The sequence below is a fragment of the Giraffa tippelskirchi genome, chromosome 3 (genome assembly GCF_054371585.1).
Source record: "Giraffa tippelskirchi isolate mGirTip1 chromosome 3, T2T-mGirTip1v1.2.pri, whole genome shotgun sequence".
NCBI lineage: Eukaryota > Metazoa > Chordata > Mammalia > Artiodactyla > Giraffidae > Giraffa > Giraffa tippelskirchi.
The window spans coordinates 39,954,540-39,972,972 of NC_137277.1; the positions used below are offsets into that span (position 1 = coordinate 39,954,540).

Sequence of the window (18,433 nt, forward strand, 5' to 3'; positions counted from 1 at the left end):
TTTGGGGCAGGTCCTTTGGAAGATGAAGGGTTAGGGGGCATAGAAACTACCTTCATCCTTTTTGAAAAAATAAATTTATTAATTAAATTTATTTATTTGACTGTGCTGGGTCTTCATTGCTTTGCAAGGGCTTTCTCTAGTTACTGCAAGCAGGGGCTAGTCTTCATTGCAGTGCACAGGTTTCTCATGGCAGTGGCTTCTCTTATCGTAGAGCACAGGCTCAATAGTTGTGGCAGCATGTGGAATCTTCCTGGTCTAGGAATCGAACCCATGTCCCCTGCACTGGCAGATGGATTCTCAACCAGTAGGCTACCAGGAAAGTCCCCTCCATCTTTTTTTTTTTAATATTTATTTATTTGGCTGTGCTGGGTCTTAGCTGCAGCATGAGGGATCGTCAATTTTTGCAGCATATGAATGCTTCATTGTGGCACGTGGGATCTAGTTCCTTGACCAGGGATCAAAGCTGGGCGCCCTGCATTGGGAGTGCTGAGTCTTAGCTACTGGACCACCAGGGAAGTCTCTTACCTCCATCCTTGCCTTACCTATTCACTTGTATTTGCATGACACTGAAGATATGATGGCAAGAAAGATGCTGTTGGGAGCAAGAGGCTGACCCCAGAGGACCCGGATCTGGCTCTTGCTTTGCCAGTTTGTACTTGTGGGCTTTGTGGAGGCCTCTGAACCTCTTTGCACTTCCAGTTTGTCATCTAGAAGATGGATAATAACACCTGCCTTGCTGGAGTGTTGAGAAGGTTAGGGATTTCACACACGTAGGGCTGAGCACAGTGCTGACCCTGAGGTCAGTGGCTCTAAATTTTCACTTACTGTTATTGTTTTGGAAGAGCCATCTCTGCCCCCTTGGAGTTTCCACCCTTTTCTCTCTAGCATCTTGGCAAGTCTCCTTTTCTGCTGGGTCCTAGAGCTTCCTGGAAGAAGACTGGTCAAGGCCCAGGCATGGATGGATCTCCCAGGGCAGTGCCTTGGGCGGTATTGGTTGCAACAAATTGAAGCAGGCCAAGCTGGAAGGGGTTGGTAACTCGGCTGGGGCTGGGTCAGGATTGGCAGATGAGGAAGCTGCAGGAATGAGAGATGGACAATCCATCTTCCTACCCTGCCCTTCCAGCCTATTTTCCTAATGTCTCTGAAAGAGCATGCCTGTGTGCTCAGTCACTCAGTCAAGTCCGACTCTTTGCGACCCCATGGATTGCTTAGCCCACCCTGCTCTTCTGTCCATGGAATTTTCCAGGCAAGAATACTGGAGTGGGTTGCCATTTCCTCCTCCAGGGGATTTTCCAGACCCAGGAATCAAACCTGTGTCTCCTGCATTGGCAGGCATGTTCTTTACCACTGAACAACCTGGGAAGCCCTCCTGGAAGCGCAGAGCTGAACAAAGGGAAAACCAGAATTTTCATTTGCTGGTTTCCTAAGAGGGTAGTTTCTGCCTGGTACCACGGGTAGGTGACTTCCAGGAACCTGCTGGCCACTTGCTCCCTGGTAGGACCACAGCCATTCCCTAGAGGGGTCCCAGGAGAATCATTGGTATCACTTTGTCCCACCAGTGCCTCCCTGCCCTTCTTGCCCAGGGTGGCTTCAGAAAGCAGCATGGATCCAGGGACAGGGGCCATTTCTGGCCCTCTGGGAAACTCTGCTACCCTTCCGATAAGGATTTAAACAGGTTGTTGAGCGGGCCCACTAATTAATCTTTTGTTTTTGTTTATTTTAATTTTTTTGCTATGAAAGTAATACACACCATCTGTGGAAATTTTGAAAAAAAAGTATAGAAAACTCTAAAGAAGCAGAAGAAAAAGCCCAGACACCAAAGCAGAGTCAAGCACAACTGTTAACATGTTAATATGTTGGCTGAAAAGCAGAAGCTTTTAAAAACCCCATGTAAACATCAGTGTTAAAGGCTGCCTGGGATTGCATGGAATTAATCTTTTTTAAGAAAACACATCTGAACCAAGTGCATTTGGAGTATAGGGGATTTGCAGGCACCCCCCTCCAGGCTGGGGAGTGTGAACAAAGTCTGGGTCTTCAGCCCCTGGGGTTCAGCAAGTCTTTCCAGGAGCCTCCCAAAAGGCGGGATGGCGGATGGCGGATGGCGTTTACCTCAATCTCAGAGATTTCCTTCTCTACATTCTTGCCCGGCAGGAGCGCTTTCACACTTGGCCTCTCCACTTGCCGCCTGGGGTCTGTGGAAGGCAGTGAAGGGTAGAGGATGGAAGAGAGGGATTGCGGGGTGGGGGTGTGTGTGATACTCTCTGAAAAGAAGAGCTATCCACTGGCAAAGGGCTGGGGTCAGCTGGTCTGCTTCCCCTTTTTCTTTCCTGGTGGTGGTGGTGAGGAGTGCCCAGTCCTGCTGAACTGCAAGTGAGCAACACCTGCCCTGAGAAGACGAGTCCTTAGTGCAGGCTGCGAGGACCCCATGGAGAGTGCTGCCTAAGAGGGAGAGTGAAAAGGCAGAGCCAGGAGTGGGTGGAGCAAGGCAGGCAGAAACCTTGATTGCCCCCACCCCCTGCCCCTTGACTCAGCACTCCTTTTTATTTATTTATTTAGGCTGCGCTGGGTCTTCATGGCTGTGTGTGGGCTTTCTCTAGTTGTGGCGAGTAGGGGTTACTGTCTAGTTGCCGTGCATGGGCTTCTCATTGGGGTGGCTCAGTAGTTGTGGCACACAGGCTTAGTTGCCCCTTGCATGGTGTGTGGGAATCTTAGTTCCTGGACCAGGGATCGAACCCATGTCCCCTGCATTGGCAGGTGGATTCTTAACCACTGGGTTACCAGAGAAGTTCTTCAGCATTTCTTTAGGGTGGTTGTAAATGGTGCTAGGAGGCAGCAAATGCAGGGATGCTGGCTGGGAGGGGCCACCATATGAGGAGCGAGATAGTCAGCCCACAAGGACCACCTCTGAGAGGCCATCTGCGCAGGTTACTGAAAAAGGGGTGGGAATTGGAATGCCATGTGCTGGGTGGGAGGCACCCCAGCCTCAGTGACTTATGCCTGGTGGCACCAGCTTCTCGGCCCTAATGGAACTATTTATTTTTCTGGACTGAGGGCTGAGAATTTGTCAAGCACCATGCTAAATGTTCTATGTTTATTACTTAAACATGACAGCAGCCCTAGGAAACAGGTCCTGTGTTTTCCCCCATTTTACAGATCAGCAAACTGAGAGGTTATGTGACTTACTCAGGGCTACACAGCCCCATTGGTCACCGGCTGGAATTCAAATGCAGGCCTGCTTTCAAACAGCCCTCTTAGCTACTGGTTGTTGGTGCTGGGAGGTCGGCTGCAGAACCCACCCGGAGAGTGGAGTCAACCAAAAGAAGTCCACCAAAACCCTCCTCTGAAAGCTTCTGCGCCCTTAGCACCTTCTTTGGGGACAGAAGAAAGTATTTATGTGCCAAAAGAGAGCCTAGATCCCAGAGACGGAGGTTCCACGCGTTCTCATTCTCGGGTTTCTCTGAAATGCCGGGTTTGGGCTGGGGTGGGGTGGGAGGCCAGTCTGTAGCGGGTCAGTGCTCTCGGACACGGATTCTGAACACGGTGACCCAACCTGGTCTACAGACAGCAGTGGAGGCCGGAGCACGGGTGCCTGTACCTGGCAGCCGCCCAAACCGCGACCCCCAGAGGCCATAGCGATTCCTCTCTCGCGAAGGGGGCACGAGGAGGGGCAGCAGGAGGGTGGCGGCGGGCGCTAGCGGATGCTGGATGCGGAAGCGGCCGCTGGCCTGCTCCCGGACCCGCTCCTACCTTGGCCGGCCCGGCGGGCGCTGGTTGGCTCCTCGGGAGCGCCGCTCACCCAATCACACACCTGCACAGTTGCCAGGCAACTGGGACTGAGTTGTAACACCTCTGCGGCGAGAGCCAGGATTCTGTTTTTATTTTCCAGGCTGTTCCAAGTCTCTGCTTAGAAGTTGTAGAAAAATGGCATTCGGTTTACCCCCTCAGAGGGACCACACCCCCCAACCTCCTAGTTTCCAGCCCCCAGCCCCCAGCCTGGAGGTCTTCCACCAGACTTGCCCCGAGATTTCCGGCGCCATGGTTCCTTCTTAGGGCCCAGGCATCCCAGGGAGGCAGGCAGTCAAGGGGCCTCGGGAGCTCCTCACAGCACCCTCATTTTGGGAAAGTCATCCTCAGGGGAGGTGGGGACTTCTGTCTGAAGCAGGGTGACAGATCCAGGGAGGACTCCGAAGGCAGGGAAGAGCAGGCTTCAAGGTCGCTGGGCTCCGAACGACCTTGGGATGGCCTTGGGGTGGGCGTGGGGCGCGGCTTGGGTCTGCTTCTGGCTTTACACACGGCTTATTATCTGGGTATTTCCCAAATTTCAATTTCTGCTTCACACCTTCTCAGCGTCTCACCCATCTGTGAGCCACCTGCACTAATTTTTCATTTCTTTTCTCTTCTGTATATTGACCCACTTTAGCTTAAATAGATGTATTTGAAAGGGAAACTTGATAACACCGCTGTAAATGGAGACAGTACCACTTGCCATAAATAGAAAGTAACTGCAGAAATAAATACAAAAAAACAAAATGTTATTAAATTTTAGCACATGGAGTCTAATCTGGGAAAGCCATAACACAACAAAACAATGCTTATTAATGCTTACTCTGTGCCAGACACTAGCTAAACACTTTACATGGATTAACTCTTTTGATCAGATATTATTCACGTTCCCATTTCACAGATGGTGAAACTGAGGTACAGAGAAGCTAAGGGCTTTGGCCAAGGGACATATAGACACTAAATTATGAACTAAGGTTCAAAGGTGAGTCCTTGGTGGTCCAGTGGCTGGGACTCTGTGCTCCCAAGGCAGGGGCCCAGGCTCAATCCCTGGTCAGGGAACTAGATCCGACAGGCTGCAACTAAGAGTTGGCATGTTGAAACTAAAGATCCCTGCAACGACAATCGAAGGTCCCATGTGCCACAACTAAGACCAGGCACAGCCAAAAAACAAAAAGGCTGAGTCCCATCCAAAAACTGTGCTGTCTCTACAGAGTGATGCCTCTGGTTCCCTGCCCTGGTAACTGGGTGGTGGCCCTTTCCAGAATTAGGACAATGCTTTGAGCCCCAGTTGCAGTGGTTTTTTTCCTGGGTCCAGGACATATAACCTGCTAGGTGCTCTTATAGTTAAACCACCTATTCGGCCAACAGCCCTATGAAGTGTCTCGTTTTACAGCTCAGGGAACTGAGACTCAGAAGGCGAAGTCACTTGCCCCAAGTCACACTGTTGCTGAGTGGCAGGGCCAGAATGTGAGTCCTATCACCCTCTGCAGAGCTGACTCCATCTTGCACCTATCTGTAGCTCCACTTCATGCACCTGCAATGCAAGAGATGTGAGTTCGATCCCTGGGTTGGGAAGATCCCCTGGAGAAGGAAATGGCAACCCACTCCAGTATTCTTGCCTGGAGAGTCCCATGGACAGAGGAGCCTGGCGGGCTACAGTCCAGGGGGTTACAAAGAGTTGGTTTCGACTGAGCACACACACACACAACTTCATGTAGAAAAATGAATCTAATGCTTAGTAAACCCTATTGCAGAAATAAGCCTTCTGCCTCTCACGGAGAATCAAATCCTCACCTGGGGAAACTGAGCATTTGTGGAGCCCAGGCCAGGCTGTGGCCAGACACTCCTCCGAGCTGAGTCTTCATCTCCCGAACCATGGCCTTCTATTGGTGGGTAAAGACCCCCAGGGCCAGCCCCTAGGCTCTTGGGCCTCCCTACACCTCAGCAAAACCCTGCTCCCTGGCCAAGGATGTTGGTTTGGCTTTCTTCTCTGCCTCCCTTGAAACGTAGTCCATCATCCCCTATCAAAATGAGCAACTGCTTTTCTCACTCCAGAGCTGGCTCATTCTTACCTGGAAGAGAAAGAATAAGGGAGCCTTTGGAGAGAGAAGAAAATCATATGTTATTTTTAAAAGGCATTCTGAGCAAGAGTTGAATAGAGTTCAAGAAAATTGCCTTAAAGACCTGCTCTCCACAGGGAAGGTGTTTCTCCTGGCTCACAAGTATTTGCAAACTTAATTGTACATTTGTATGGGCTACTGTTTTTATTTCTTCCTGGTCTCAGAAGTGGGCTTTGAAGATTGTGCTCTCTCTGTAATGGTTTTCTTATCTCAGATAAATTTTGCACACCTGCAAGGTAGAATGGCTTGAAAGAAACTGTGTCAGAATTGGCTCTCAATTTAATAAATCTGCAAATGAAGGAGGGTTTGGTGAGCTGATGTGGTGTTAGCCTGCCCTGAGCCTCCTGTCACAGGGGTGCAGCCTGGTCCCACCCCCTCCAAAGGGGCTGTGCTCAACTGCGCAGCCTCATCCCACATCTCTCCTTAAACCCTCTCTCTACCTGAAAGCTGAAAGCCAGGTGGTGTGGGGGAAGACCCGGTTTCTGCGTGGGTGTTTGGAGACTTTTAGGCCAAGATGCTAATAAGAGGCTTTTAGGTTAATTGTAAAACCACAGCTCCCCTCTGCTGGGGACTTCTCAAACCTCCCGCACCAGTATTTTCTCAAAGAAATAGAAGGTTCATTTCGGGCTCTGGACTGTGTGGGAAACAAATGAGGGGTGAGACCTCAATGCTTGGAGCTGATGGGAGTGCCAGCACCCGGGGCAGTGGGGGACCCCAGACTTGTGCACAAGCCCCTCTGGGCCTCTTTGGCCTCCACCCCGTAGAAAGGTGCCACTTTCCAGAGGGTAAAGGTGCTAGCCCTCCCCCCACCCCACCCCTGGAGCCTGACCTATTTGTTCCCAACTGTGACCTCCTGCCCAGCCGACAGGTGGTATGGGGAAGGCAGGCGATTAGTGGCCGGGAGGAAAGTGCTTGCTGGGTATTTATCCTCCATCCCTGACCAAATGTCTCAGGTCTTGCCCTCTTCACACAGCTGCTCTGTTCTGGGTTGCTTTTCAGTCCCTCCTATCCCCTCTTCAGGCCTAGGGGTGGTGACACTGGTGGTTCCTTGCCTGCTATTTGCCATCCCTGAGGATTGCCTAGGCCCTGCCCACACCTTGGTCAATTGTCCCTTTATTGAACTATCCTCAAAACACCTACTTCACTTTCACTTTTCCCTTTCATGCATTGGAGAAGGCAATGGCAACCCACTCCAGTGTTCTTGCCTGGAGAATCCCAGGGACGGCGGAGCCTGGTGGGCTGCCGTCTATGGGGTCGCACAGAGTCGGACAGGACTGAAGCGACTTAGCAGCAGCAGCAAAACACCTAATGGCACCCGATGGACTCAGTGGTCCTGGGCACGTCATTTACCTCTTGGAGCTTTGGTTCTCTCACCCATAAAATGAATTGTATTATTCAACAGTTTGCTTGTATGGTTGTAACAGGTGCAAAGTGCTTGACCCAGGGTTTGGAGGACAGTAAATTTAGCCCTCGGGGACAGGAATGGTGTGTGGGCGGGGGACTGGTCAATCATCTCTGTCCTTGGCAGTTGTCTGTCCTTGTCCTCTGCCTGTGGTGGTCTTACATTCTGCTGTCAGCTTTCCATCCACAAGCCAGGGCCTGTTGACCGACTGCCTGGTTTGGGAGTGGGGCACCAGGAGAGCAGACTCTCATGGAACTTGGGAAGCTGGTATTTCTTTCTTTTAAAATTTTATTTATTTATTTTTCTAATTTTGGCTGTGCTGGGTCTTGTTGCTGTGTGGGCTTTTCCCTAGTTGTGGTAAGCAGGGGCTATTCTCTAGCTGCAGCACACAGGCTTCTCATTGCAGTGGCTTCTCTTGCGGAGCACGGGCTGAGGGATGCATGGGCTTCAGTAGTTGTGGTGCACGGGCTTAGTTGCTCCGAGGTATGTGGGATCTTCCCCGACCAGGGATTGAACCCATGTCTCCTGCTTTCGCAGGCGGATTCTTAACCACTGGACCACCGGGGAAGTCTGAGAAGCTGATGTTTCTTTTGTCCTGTTTGTTCCATAGAAGCTGTGCATCCAACCGATACATGCACATTCTTTTCCATCTTTATTTATTGTTATCAGGAAACAAAACAGTCACAGATTTCATGCAACATGGTGTCCCCTGAGAATGCAAAAGAAAGAAACAGATGATACCAGATATTCCTGCTGGAGCGGCCAGGTGTGGGTTGGACCCTAGACTGGGTTCTAAAACTATATTTCAGCAGCTGCTTCTCTGCATAAGGGAAACACATCTGGGTCTAGGTAGCGGAGAAGGCAATGGCAACCCACTCCAGTACTCTTGCCTGGAAAATCCCATGGACGGAGGAGCCTGGTAGGCTACAGTCCATGGGGTCTCAAAGAGTCGGACACGACTGAGCAACTTCACTTTCACTTTTCACTCTCATGCATTGGAGAAGGAAATGGCAACCTACTCCAGTGTTCTTGCCTGGAGAATCCCAGGGACGGCGGGAGCCTGATGGGCTGCCGTCTATGGGGTCGCACAGAGTCGGACACGACTGAAGTGACTTAGCAGCAGCAGCAGCAGCGCCTCTCTGACCTGGTCCACTCTGGAGTCTCATTCAGCCTTTGGGATTGAGGATCCAGGAATCAAAAGGAGAACTGAGGAAATGGGCCTTGGGAGGAGTCTGTGAACTGTTAGTGTTTATGAAAGTATCTATCTAGGAAGATGAGAAAGACAGGGAGGATGGGTCTCTGCTCTCAAGAGGATCAGAGCTAAGTTGGGAAAATAGCGGTTACTCAGGAAGTGATGAGAGCACCAAGTGGGAGAGGGATAAGCCAGCACTAGTCCAGGGCAGGCTGTCAGGGAACGCTCTCGGGAGAAGGGGACTTGATCTTTGGGTGAGGACAGAGCGTGGAAAGGGCATTTCAAGGGAGGCCAGGTCAGAGTCTGGGGTAGCCAGGCTGAGGCAGCAGTTAAGTGTGGCCTGGGAGTTGTCGGAAATTCAGGTGTTGGGGGTGGGGAGGGGGAAGCAAGGGGTGAGTCCGGCTTATTCAGAGCCTTAAAGACAGGCTTACTTAGATCAGGAAGTAGGACTTTGGGAGCCCTTAGAGGAGGGATTCTTAACCTGGGATTCCCAGACGGACTGCACAGCATCCCAGAAACCCCGAAACTGTAGGGTGCACTGGTTGGAGAGTCTGGGCTTTATCTTCAGACCTTCCTGCGCTGAGTTCCAGTGCTGTTTTCTAGTTACTCCTTAACCTTTTTTTCTTCCCAATTAATTTTTATTGGAGCGTAGTTGGTCCACAATGTTGTGTTAGCTTTTACTGCACAGCCAAATGAATCAGTGACACATATACATACACACATTCTTTTTTAGATTCCTTTCCCATCTAAGTCAGTACAGAGCATTGAATAGAGGTCCCTGCACCATACAGCAGGTTCTTACTAGACTACCGTTTTTAAATAAGTGTTGATCTATTGCAGATGATGAAATAGTTCTCATTTGCAAATGTCTCTGAGTAGTTGCTTCTTGTCACTGTCCATTTTTTCTAATCAGGGACTAAAGCACACAATTACCACAGGGGTCTGTGAAGTTTTTCTTGTTAAGAGAAGGCTTTAGTTTTGAAAGGCAGAAAGCACCTACAAGTAGGAATTAATATGCGTGCGCTCACTCACTCAGTTGTGTCCGACTCTTTGTGGCCCCGTGGACTATAGCCCACCAGGCTCCTCTGTCCATGGGACTTGTCAAGCAAGAATATTGGAATGGGTTGCCATTTCCTTCTCCAGAACCCATTTTAAAAAAATTAGTATTTGTTTTTCTTTATTTGACAGCACTGAGTCTTAGTTGCGTCATGTGGGATCTAGTTCCTTGACCAGGGATTGAACCCAGGCCCCTTGCATTAGGAGCTTGGAGTCTTAGCCAATGGACCACCAGGGAAGTCCCACTCCTTAACCTTTTTGAGCCTCGGCTTTCTCATCTATGAAATGGAGCTAAATGGTAGTATTTAGCCTGCAGTATGTTTGGGGGAATAAGTCCAGATCATGGAAATGCTGCATTGCACACGGTCACCGGCTTGCTCTAAAGATCTCAGTAAAGGGCAGCTGTCGTTAATATGCTGCAGAACTGTGAGTGACTTCTCCAGGGAGAGGGTCTCCTACAGCTTTCATGAGATTCCCTAAGGGGTCCCTGATTCAAAAAATGTTAAGCACCACTTACTGCTTGAGAGGTTTAAAAATAGCAGTGTGCAGAACAGTAGAGAGCAGTGTTTATGTGAATGACACATGGTGGTGTGGGCCTGGGGGCAGGACCTCCAGTGCAGAGCCTTTCTGTTCAACTCTTGGACACGCCAACCCTCTGTTGGTTCATACCCGATCATCAAGCCTTGCTGAGCCCTGATTCAGCCAAGCCCCTGCTCGATGCCAACGCCCAGAAACCAACAGCAACGTCAGTGAGGAGGAAGATGTGTGGAAGCCAGTCTCCAAAGGTGGCCCCCGTGCCTCTTGTCATCATAGCCTGGAAGGGTCCCTTCCCATATGGCATGGGGCTGGTACACAACTGGATTTAACCAGTCAGATGCAGTGGAAGTGAAGCTGTGCCAATCCCCATCCCTAGATCTTGATCAAAGCCAGCATCTTCACTTTCCCAAGTCTGAAGAAGATTTTGGGAGATCTGAGCCATGGTGTAAGAAGTCTGGCTCCCCTGGCTCCTCTGAAGAGATCACAGGCAGTGACCACATTGAGAGGAGAAGCCCCAAGACCATATGGAGAAGGAGAGAGGGGTTCAAGACTCCCAACATCTTAGTTCTGAGCCCAGAGGACCCAGGGCTCTCCAGCAGCTGTCTGCAAGCACACAAGAAACCCTGAGTGAGAACAACAGAAGAACCATCCCACAGAACCCATTCAGCCCACAGAGGCATGAGGTCATGAGTTTTGTTTTAATGGCTCAAGTTTGGGATAGTTTATTACACATGTGGAAATAAATGGACTAACTGAATGAGAACATGTAAAGGCAGTTTATTCAGAGCTTGCTATTTGAAGTAACAATCACTTACGTTTTGGCAGAGTCCAAAGCAGGCAGAGGAGTGGGGAAGTTTTAGAGTGGAAAAAAAGGGAAGGCTTCAGTTGTGCCCTGATTGGACTGAGGAAACTAGGGGTGGACTAATTAGAAGTAGGGCATCTTTGGACTTCCCTGGAGGTCTAGTGGTTAAGAATCCACCTGTCTTTGCAGGGGACACATGTTCGATCCCTGGTCTGGGAGGGAGAATTCCACATACCTCGGGGCAACTAAGCCCGTGTGCCACAACTACGGAAGCCTGAGCGCTCTAGAGCCCATGCTCTGCAAAAAGAGAAGCCACTGACTGCAACGAGAAGCCTGCACACTGCAACTAGAGAGTAGCCCCTGCTCACTGCAACTAGAGAAAGTGTTGAGCAGCAACGAAGACCCAGTGCAGCTCCAAATAAACAAATATTAAAAAAAAAAAAAAAAGAAGGTGTGGTTAGGAGCATATTTGGTTTTCCCTGCTTGGCCTTAAGTTGCAAGTGGGGACAAAAATTAGGGAAGCTAGTCAAGTTCTTGCCGGTTGGGGCTGATTGTCACAGGGGTTACTATTTGGCTTCCTGGACTATTTGCTAGAGATGTGGACTGATTTCCTACAAGTCTGACTTGTTGGTAGCAGACTGCCTTCTTGGGCTGGTTACTGTAGGTAAGGGGACAGTTTCCTAGGCTGGTTACTGCAGACTGAGAGTCAGAGTTCTATTTTTCTATGTGATTTGGCATTGCCTGTTTGTATATTCAGTCTCTCATATGACAACAGATTCTTGCATGTGAGCTGATGATAGTGAAGCTGTGTGGAATGAACAGAGCTTTTCTAGGTGAGCCCCAAACAGGGAAAGTCATACTTAGCTTGCGCCAAGTCTGAAGAACAGATGAGAACTCGAAGGTAGATGAGGGAAGGAGGGACATCTCAAGGGGAGGGGAGCATAACCCAAGGCCTGGAGATGGGAGAGACACTGCCCCCGGTGGACCAGGTTGGGCTCGTGATGGGAGTTGGATGCTGGCTTTAGGATCCAGGGCGCTGGACAAAGAGAGTCACAGCCATTGGAGTGATAGGGTCAGAAGGAGGAGCTGGAGGAGAGAAAGGATGAAGGTAGGAGATGAGCAGGCAGCTACTCCCTTGGGAAGGAGTTTTGAAAGTGGAAGCTACAGGAGTGAACGGAACTCAAGGGAAGAGAAGAGGAGAAATGCAGAGTCCAAGTTTTGTGCAGACTGAGGAGTCAATGGTCACTGAGAAGGTGACTCAGGGAGAGGGGAGGAGATTTGGAGGGGGGTGTTGCTCGTTTGGGGAATGCTGAGTAGGAAGAGTCTGGGCGACCCCAGGGGATGTGCACGGAGCCCTTGGAGATTCTGATTTGGAGCTAGGAGTGAGCTAAGAGGGGGATGAATTTGTGTGGGTCCTGGTGGCCCCCCCAAGGACTGTGGATAGAATGGGAAGAGGAAGAGGTGCACGTGACAGGGGCTGAGAAGGAATGTCCGGAGTAGACCCGAGTTGGCGTTGACCCACCCGAGTTGGCGTTGACCCTGGAGAGAGCTGTGTTGAAGAAATTGGGGGTGGAGGAGATTTCAAAGGGCAATTGATCCGAGAGAGAGACTGAAAACGGTTGGATTTGGGCAGAAGCAGGGAGTTTGTGCGTGAGAAGCTGGTGGAATCCCAGGGCAGGGGCTGGAAGTGAGAGGAAGTGGGCTGACTTCGAGGAGAGAGATTTTTCAAGTGGTTTGCCTCTGACTGGCCTGAGTCGGGAGGAGAAAGGTGGTGGCCTCAGGGCGATGTTGGTTTGGCAGGGTTTGTTGTTCAATGGGAGAGGCTAGAGTGAGTCTCCAGGTGGAGAGGGAGCAGTCAATATTGGGGGCAGGGAACTGGAGATGCTGAGAGGACACACACCAACAAGGAGGCAGCTGTCAGAAACCACGGCCTCGGGCAGAATTGGGCTGCAGGTGGGGTTGCGCTGGCCCACAGTGCGTTTTGTTTTGGGTGGAATTTGCAACCAAACAATGGCATGTGAAAATTCTCATTCCCACCGTCCAGAAAAGTCAAAGCCCTCACCTCTCCTCCTTTCCACAAGGCAGCAGTGCTTGGAGCCTCGGCTTCTTCAGATGGGCCTGGCTTCCAGGTGGCCACCTTGTTCATCCTACCTGCCCTTCTCACGCTTTATGTTTCCTGTTTGGCCCCGGGAGACATTTCCCACGTGGCACTAGTCATAAAGAACCTGCCTGCCAGTGCAAGAGACCTAAGAGACACAGGTTCGATCCCTGGGTGGGGAAGGTCCCCTGGAGAAGGGCACGGCAACCCACTCCAATATTCTCATTTGGAGAATCCCCAAGGACAGAGGAGCCTGGTGGGCTATAGTCCATAGGGTCACAAAGAGTCGGACACAACTGAAGCGACTGAGCACAGCACAGACATTTGAACTGAAACCTTGGGGTGAGGAGAGGTGAGAGGGCAGACCAGAGCCAGCCTCAGCAGGAGGTCTGATGAGGGCCGGTGATGAGAAGGTGAGGAGGCAGGCCCGGAGGCCAGGGGTAGTGATTTAGGGAGAGTGGGAAAGGCTTGGAAAGGCCGCTGAAGAGAACGGGAGAGGAGGCTGTGAAGGTCGCATGGAGTGAGGCTGGGGGGCAGGGACCTGCAGTCCAGCCTACGCCCCTGGGTGATGGAACAGAAGCTGGAGAGAGGAAAGGGTGAGAAGGAGGCTGCTCTGTCCTTCAGGAGCCTCCGCACCCATCTCCATGTCCTTTGGCTCTGTTAGTAGGTCTGGGCTATCCCCAATCCTTGGGGGCACACAAACAGGGCCCCAGAAGACAGAGCCTGCCCTCCTCTGTCCCAGGGACCCTCCCAGGCTGGGAGCACACTGGGAAGCTCAACATGGCACCGGGAGGGACTCAAGTCCAGGAGGGCCCTGCGTTGGAGTGCTCCCGAGACTCTGCATCAGAGCCATCTCCGATCCTCTGCGGCAGGCCCTCAGGAAACACACGTCCCCTCCCTACAGCTGTCCTCCCTTTGAAGTCCCTTCTGTCTGCACCTCTGTGGCTGGTTCTCTGTCACCCGGGATGGGGCTTACTCTTGACAGGAGGGGGTGGGGTATCATCCCCGAGCCTCCCCAGGTAACAGCTCTCAGCGCTCACCTCGAGATGAAAACATCCCGTCCGCGCCCTCTGCAGGGATGCTCCCGTCTGCATCGTGTGGGGAACGGTGAGAGCTTGCACACATGTCACCGTATCACATAGAGCCGGAATGTAATTAGGCGATGTTGGGGAAAATTCCGTCTGTCTCCTGGGAATATTGGAATAATGAGCCATCACAGAGGACCCAGGAGGCTGGCGGGGGTCTACTGACCTGAGCCAAAAGCTCGGATCATTCATTAGCTCTGGAGGTGCTCCTGATTTGTTCCTCGTTCCGGCTGCCTAAATGAGCTGGCCCGATCCTGAGCAGAAAGCAGCAGATTTAGTGGAGAGCCTGAAAAGGTACTCTGGGCTTTGAAACAAGAAAGCGAGCAAGTTGTGTGTTTCTCGGTTGGGAGGAAGACAGAAGCCACAGTCATCCATGGTGGCATGCAGCCATTTGATAAACTGAGTCCAGGTGAGGGCAGAAAATCGTGGGGTAAAGGAGCCAGACTTTCTGGAATGTGGACTGGGTGTGTGGCTGGCAGGGCGGTGGGCAGGAAGGCCCACCAAGGCCTGAGGTTGGGTTGAGAAGGGCCTGGAGTCTTCACCGGGAGAGCCACCTGGGAGAGGTGCAGGCCAGCCCTGCTCTGAGCTGATTCCTCTGCACCCTTGAGGGGCAGGCAGACCACTCAGAGTGCTCCCAGCCCGCCCACCCACATAACGCGCTGGGTATCCCTGCCAAGAGGGGCTTCCCAGGTGGCACTCATGGTGAAGAACCAGCCTCCCAATGCAAGAGATGTGAGAGACTTGAGTTCGATCCCTGGGTCAGGAAGATCCCCCGAAGGAGGGCACAGCAACCCACTCCAGTATTCTTGCCTGAAGAATCCCCATGGACAGAGGAGCCTGGTGGGCTACAGCCTGTGGGGTCGCAAAGAGTCGGACGTGACAGAGCACACACACACAAGGGCAGATTCCACCTGGAAGTTTGAGGGGCAGGGAGCACCAAGATGCAGACTTGCCTCCGACTACGGAGTGAGTTCCAAGTGGATTGGTTCCTCTTCTTAGCTCAGAACCTGCTCTGATCTTAGAGGCAAGGGTGATGGGAGCTATGGGGCACCAAGGGACAGAAAAGGTCTCGCACAGCCCCGGGGCAGCAGGGACCTTCAGGGTGGTGGGAGGCTGTTTTCTGGCAGATGCAGCCTGAACAGGCCTGGCTGGCCAAGCAGAGAAAGGGTGGGGGCACTGCAGTCCACAGACAGGTTAATGGCTCCTGCCTTGCACACAATTGAATTTGCCCTCCTGAGCCTCCTGGCTTTGGGGAAGGGCCTCTCCTCCTGGGAGCTCAGCTGGGCTCCCAGAGCCACAGGGCCTAGGTTGGTAGGGCCTGATTGGATCAGGAGAAATAAAGGACACGGGACTCACAGACAGTCCAGCGCCCAGAGGGGCCATTGGCCCAGCCCCATCTTCAAAACGCAGTTGCAAGTGTCTGTAATATACATCGTCATCTCCTCCCACCTTCCCATGTCTCTGAAAGGTAGCTGCGAATGACTCAGAATCAGAAAACTTGGAAACGGTCTGTTTTTCTCTGCATCTGTGCGGGTGTCCAGCCCATGCCAGGACCAGGCTGAGGGAGAAGAAACATGAAAAAGACTCCATCTTTTCTTTCTTCTCAGTACCTTGCATCTTGTATCAAACCCAACTCCTAGACATCTTGTGTCTCCTCATTGTGGGAAGCTAGTGAAAGAGTTAGGGCAGGAGTCCCCCACCTGTGGGCTGCAGACAGGTACCTCCTGTCAGGTCAGCAGTGGCATTAGATTAGAAATAAAGTACAATAAATGTAATGTGTTTGAATCATCCCAAAGCCATCCCCTGCACCCTGGTCCAGAGAATAACTGTCTTCCATGAAAGCAGTCCCTGGTGCCAAAAAGGTTGGGAACCAATGAATTAGGGGACAAATTGCAAACCAGAGGAGATGTCATGGACTCCAAACAAGACAGGCTGTTTCTTGCCTCCAGCCTTTGACTATGCGGTTCCTTCCACCTAGCACGAAGGCCAGGGGGAGCTTCTACCCGCCCTTGGAGGCCACTTTTCCACTGTGACCCCTCCACTCCCCGGCAGCACAACAGGCTCCCACCCTCACCCATGTCTCTAAGAGCATTTTCAATGCTCCATCATGGCGCTGATGCTGCCCTCGTTAACTCAATCCACAAAAAATTGTTGAGTGCCTCCCAGGTGCCTGGCGCTGTCCTGGGGGTTAGAACATAACAGGGAACAAGCAGATGAGAGGAAAGACAATAAACACGTAAACAAATAATTAAGTAAGAGCACTAAGAGGGCAATAGCGCAGTGTACTTCTGCGATCAAGAGGGACTGGGGTGGGCCGGGGCATCTGCTTTAGACAAAGAGGTGATGCTGGAGCTGCGGCTTGAGTGCTGAGAGGGAGGTGGTCCCACATGGGCCTGGGGCAGGGTGGTTCACGCAGGAACAGTCAGCGCTGAAAGGCCAAGGCAAACATATTGTATCATTCCATTTGTATGAAACTTCCGGTATAGGCAAATCAGAGATGGAAAACAGATTAATGGTTGCCAGGGGCTGGGTTGGGGGTGGGAAGGCAGGATGGGAATGACTGCTAATGGTTATGGGGTTTTCCTTTGGGATGATGAAAAGAATGAGCTTGCTGGGACTTCCTTGGTGGTCCCGTGGCTAAGACTCTAAGCTCCCAGTATAGGGGGCCCAGGTTCGATCCCTGGTCAGGGAACTAGATTCCACATGCCGCAAGTAAAGAGCTGCATGCTGCAATGAAGATCAAAGATCCCACGTGCCACAAATAAGACCCAGTGCAGCCAAATAAATAAATACATTAAAAAAAAAAAAAAAAAAAGAATGAGCTTGCTGTATTCTAAGAACAGAAAGGCCAGTGTGGGAAAAATGGTAGAGGATGGGGCTGGAGACATGATGAGAGCTGGTCATGAGGAAGCACCTGATTGGTAAGAAGCGTGCATTTTATTCTGGTGCCGTGGGGGAGCCACTGGGAAGTCTTCAAGCAGGAAAGGAACAAGATAGCACTTACCATTTTTAAAGATGCTGGTGGCTGTGTGTGGGCCGTGGGTGGTGATGGGACCTAAATAAAAGCAGGGAGATTGGGTGGAGAGGCCACTGCTGGGGTCCGGGGGAGAGACGATGGTGGCCTGGGACAGAGTGTGGGTGGTGGGGATGGAGTGATGAGAACCGACTTAGGATTTATTTTAAAGGTAGAACTAGTGGGACTTGATGGATTAAAGGCAAAGAGACTGAGGGCTAGGGAAGAATGGAGAATGCCATTTACATTTCAACTTGAGCAGCTAAAAGGATGGGGCTGGCGTTTACTGAGATGAGGAAGCCTGTGCGGGGGACATCCTTGGGGCACACAGAATTTGAACTGCTTGTTAGATATCCACGCGCAGGGTCAGGGGAGCCGTTGGGTGGGCTGGTCTGGAGTTCAGGACTGAGACACATGGCTAATCTTCATCCCCAAGGAGATAGTATTTAAAACCTGAGCCTGGGTGAGCTCCCCGGGGGATAGGTGTGGGTATGGAAGAGAAAGGATCCCAGGGCTGTGCCTAGGGAGTCAGGCCATGTAGAAATCAAGCTAAAGAAGAGCCCCCAGCACAGCAGACCAAGAAAAGCAGCCAGCAAGGCAGGAGGAGAAAAAAGTCAATTCTACCTCTGCAGTGAAGAAAGTGTTTCCAGAAGGGAGGGCCCACACTGTTCAGTGAGTGCTGCTGAGAGGATGAGTAGATGGGGACAAAGGAGTCATCTTAGGATTTAGCAGTGTAATTAGAGGTCGGGCTCCCTGTGAGTCCGACTTCCCTGATAGCTCAGTTGGTAAAGAATCTGCCTGCAATGCAGGAGACCCTGGTTTGATTCCTGGGTCAGGAAGATCCCCTGGATCGATTCCTGGGTCAGGAAGATCCCCTGGAGAAGGGATAGGCTACCCACTCCAGGATTCTGGCCTGGAGAATTCCATGGACTGCACAGTCCATGGGGTCACAAAGGGTTAGACATGACTGAGCAACTTTCACTTTCACTTTTCCCTGTGAGTCTGAGCACCCAGCACATGTGTGCTGTGCTGTGCTTGGTTGCTCAGTTGTGTCACCCAGCACATAGAAGATGCTTATTTAAAGGTTGGAGGACTTGAAATGAGCATGTTCTGGACTATGCAGCATAGACTGCCCAGAGCATTGGAGTTCGAGCTAGAAATCAGGTATCTATCAAGGGGAAGTGGCTGAGGAGCATGGGCCATCAGGGAGCCCATTGTCCCAGGGAGACTGAGGGAGGCAGGGAGGCTGAGGGTGGCAGGGAGGCTGGGGGAGGCAGGGAGGCTGGGAGGCTGGTGGAGGCCGGGGAGCCCAAGGAGCACAGGATGCTGGCTTGCCCATCCGCAC

At 51.6% G+C, this 18,433-nt stretch overlaps 1 protein-coding gene and 1 long non-coding RNA gene across 5 annotated transcripts in view; one reads left to right on the forward strand and one right to left on the reverse strand.

Moving 5' to 3' along the window:
• The window catches only part of RTN4RL1 (reticulon 4 receptor like 1), a 74,100-nt gene that overhangs the window by 37,351 nt on the left and 18,316 nt on the right, over nucleotides 1-18,433 (forward strand). The window contains exons 4-5 of one of the 4 annotated variants that reach the window (XR_014079522.1): nucleotides 5,538-5,672; nucleotides 5,839-6,024. The exons of the other annotated variants lie outside the window; for them this stretch is intronic. The gene's annotated coding sequence lies outside the window, so the exon portion shown is untranslated. Of the gene's footprint in view, nucleotides 1-5,537; nucleotides 5,673-5,838; nucleotides 6,025-18,433 lie in introns of those variants that run through there. 4 annotated transcript variants of the gene reach the window in all.
• Nucleotides 1,825-3,754, reverse strand: LOC145542042 (uncharacterized). The gene is made up of 2 exons (XR_014079540.1): nucleotides 3,596-3,754; nucleotides 1,825-2,192 (listed from the first exon to the last, which is right to left on the reverse strand). It is a non-coding gene; the product is annotated as an uncharacterized LOC145542042 (long non-coding RNA).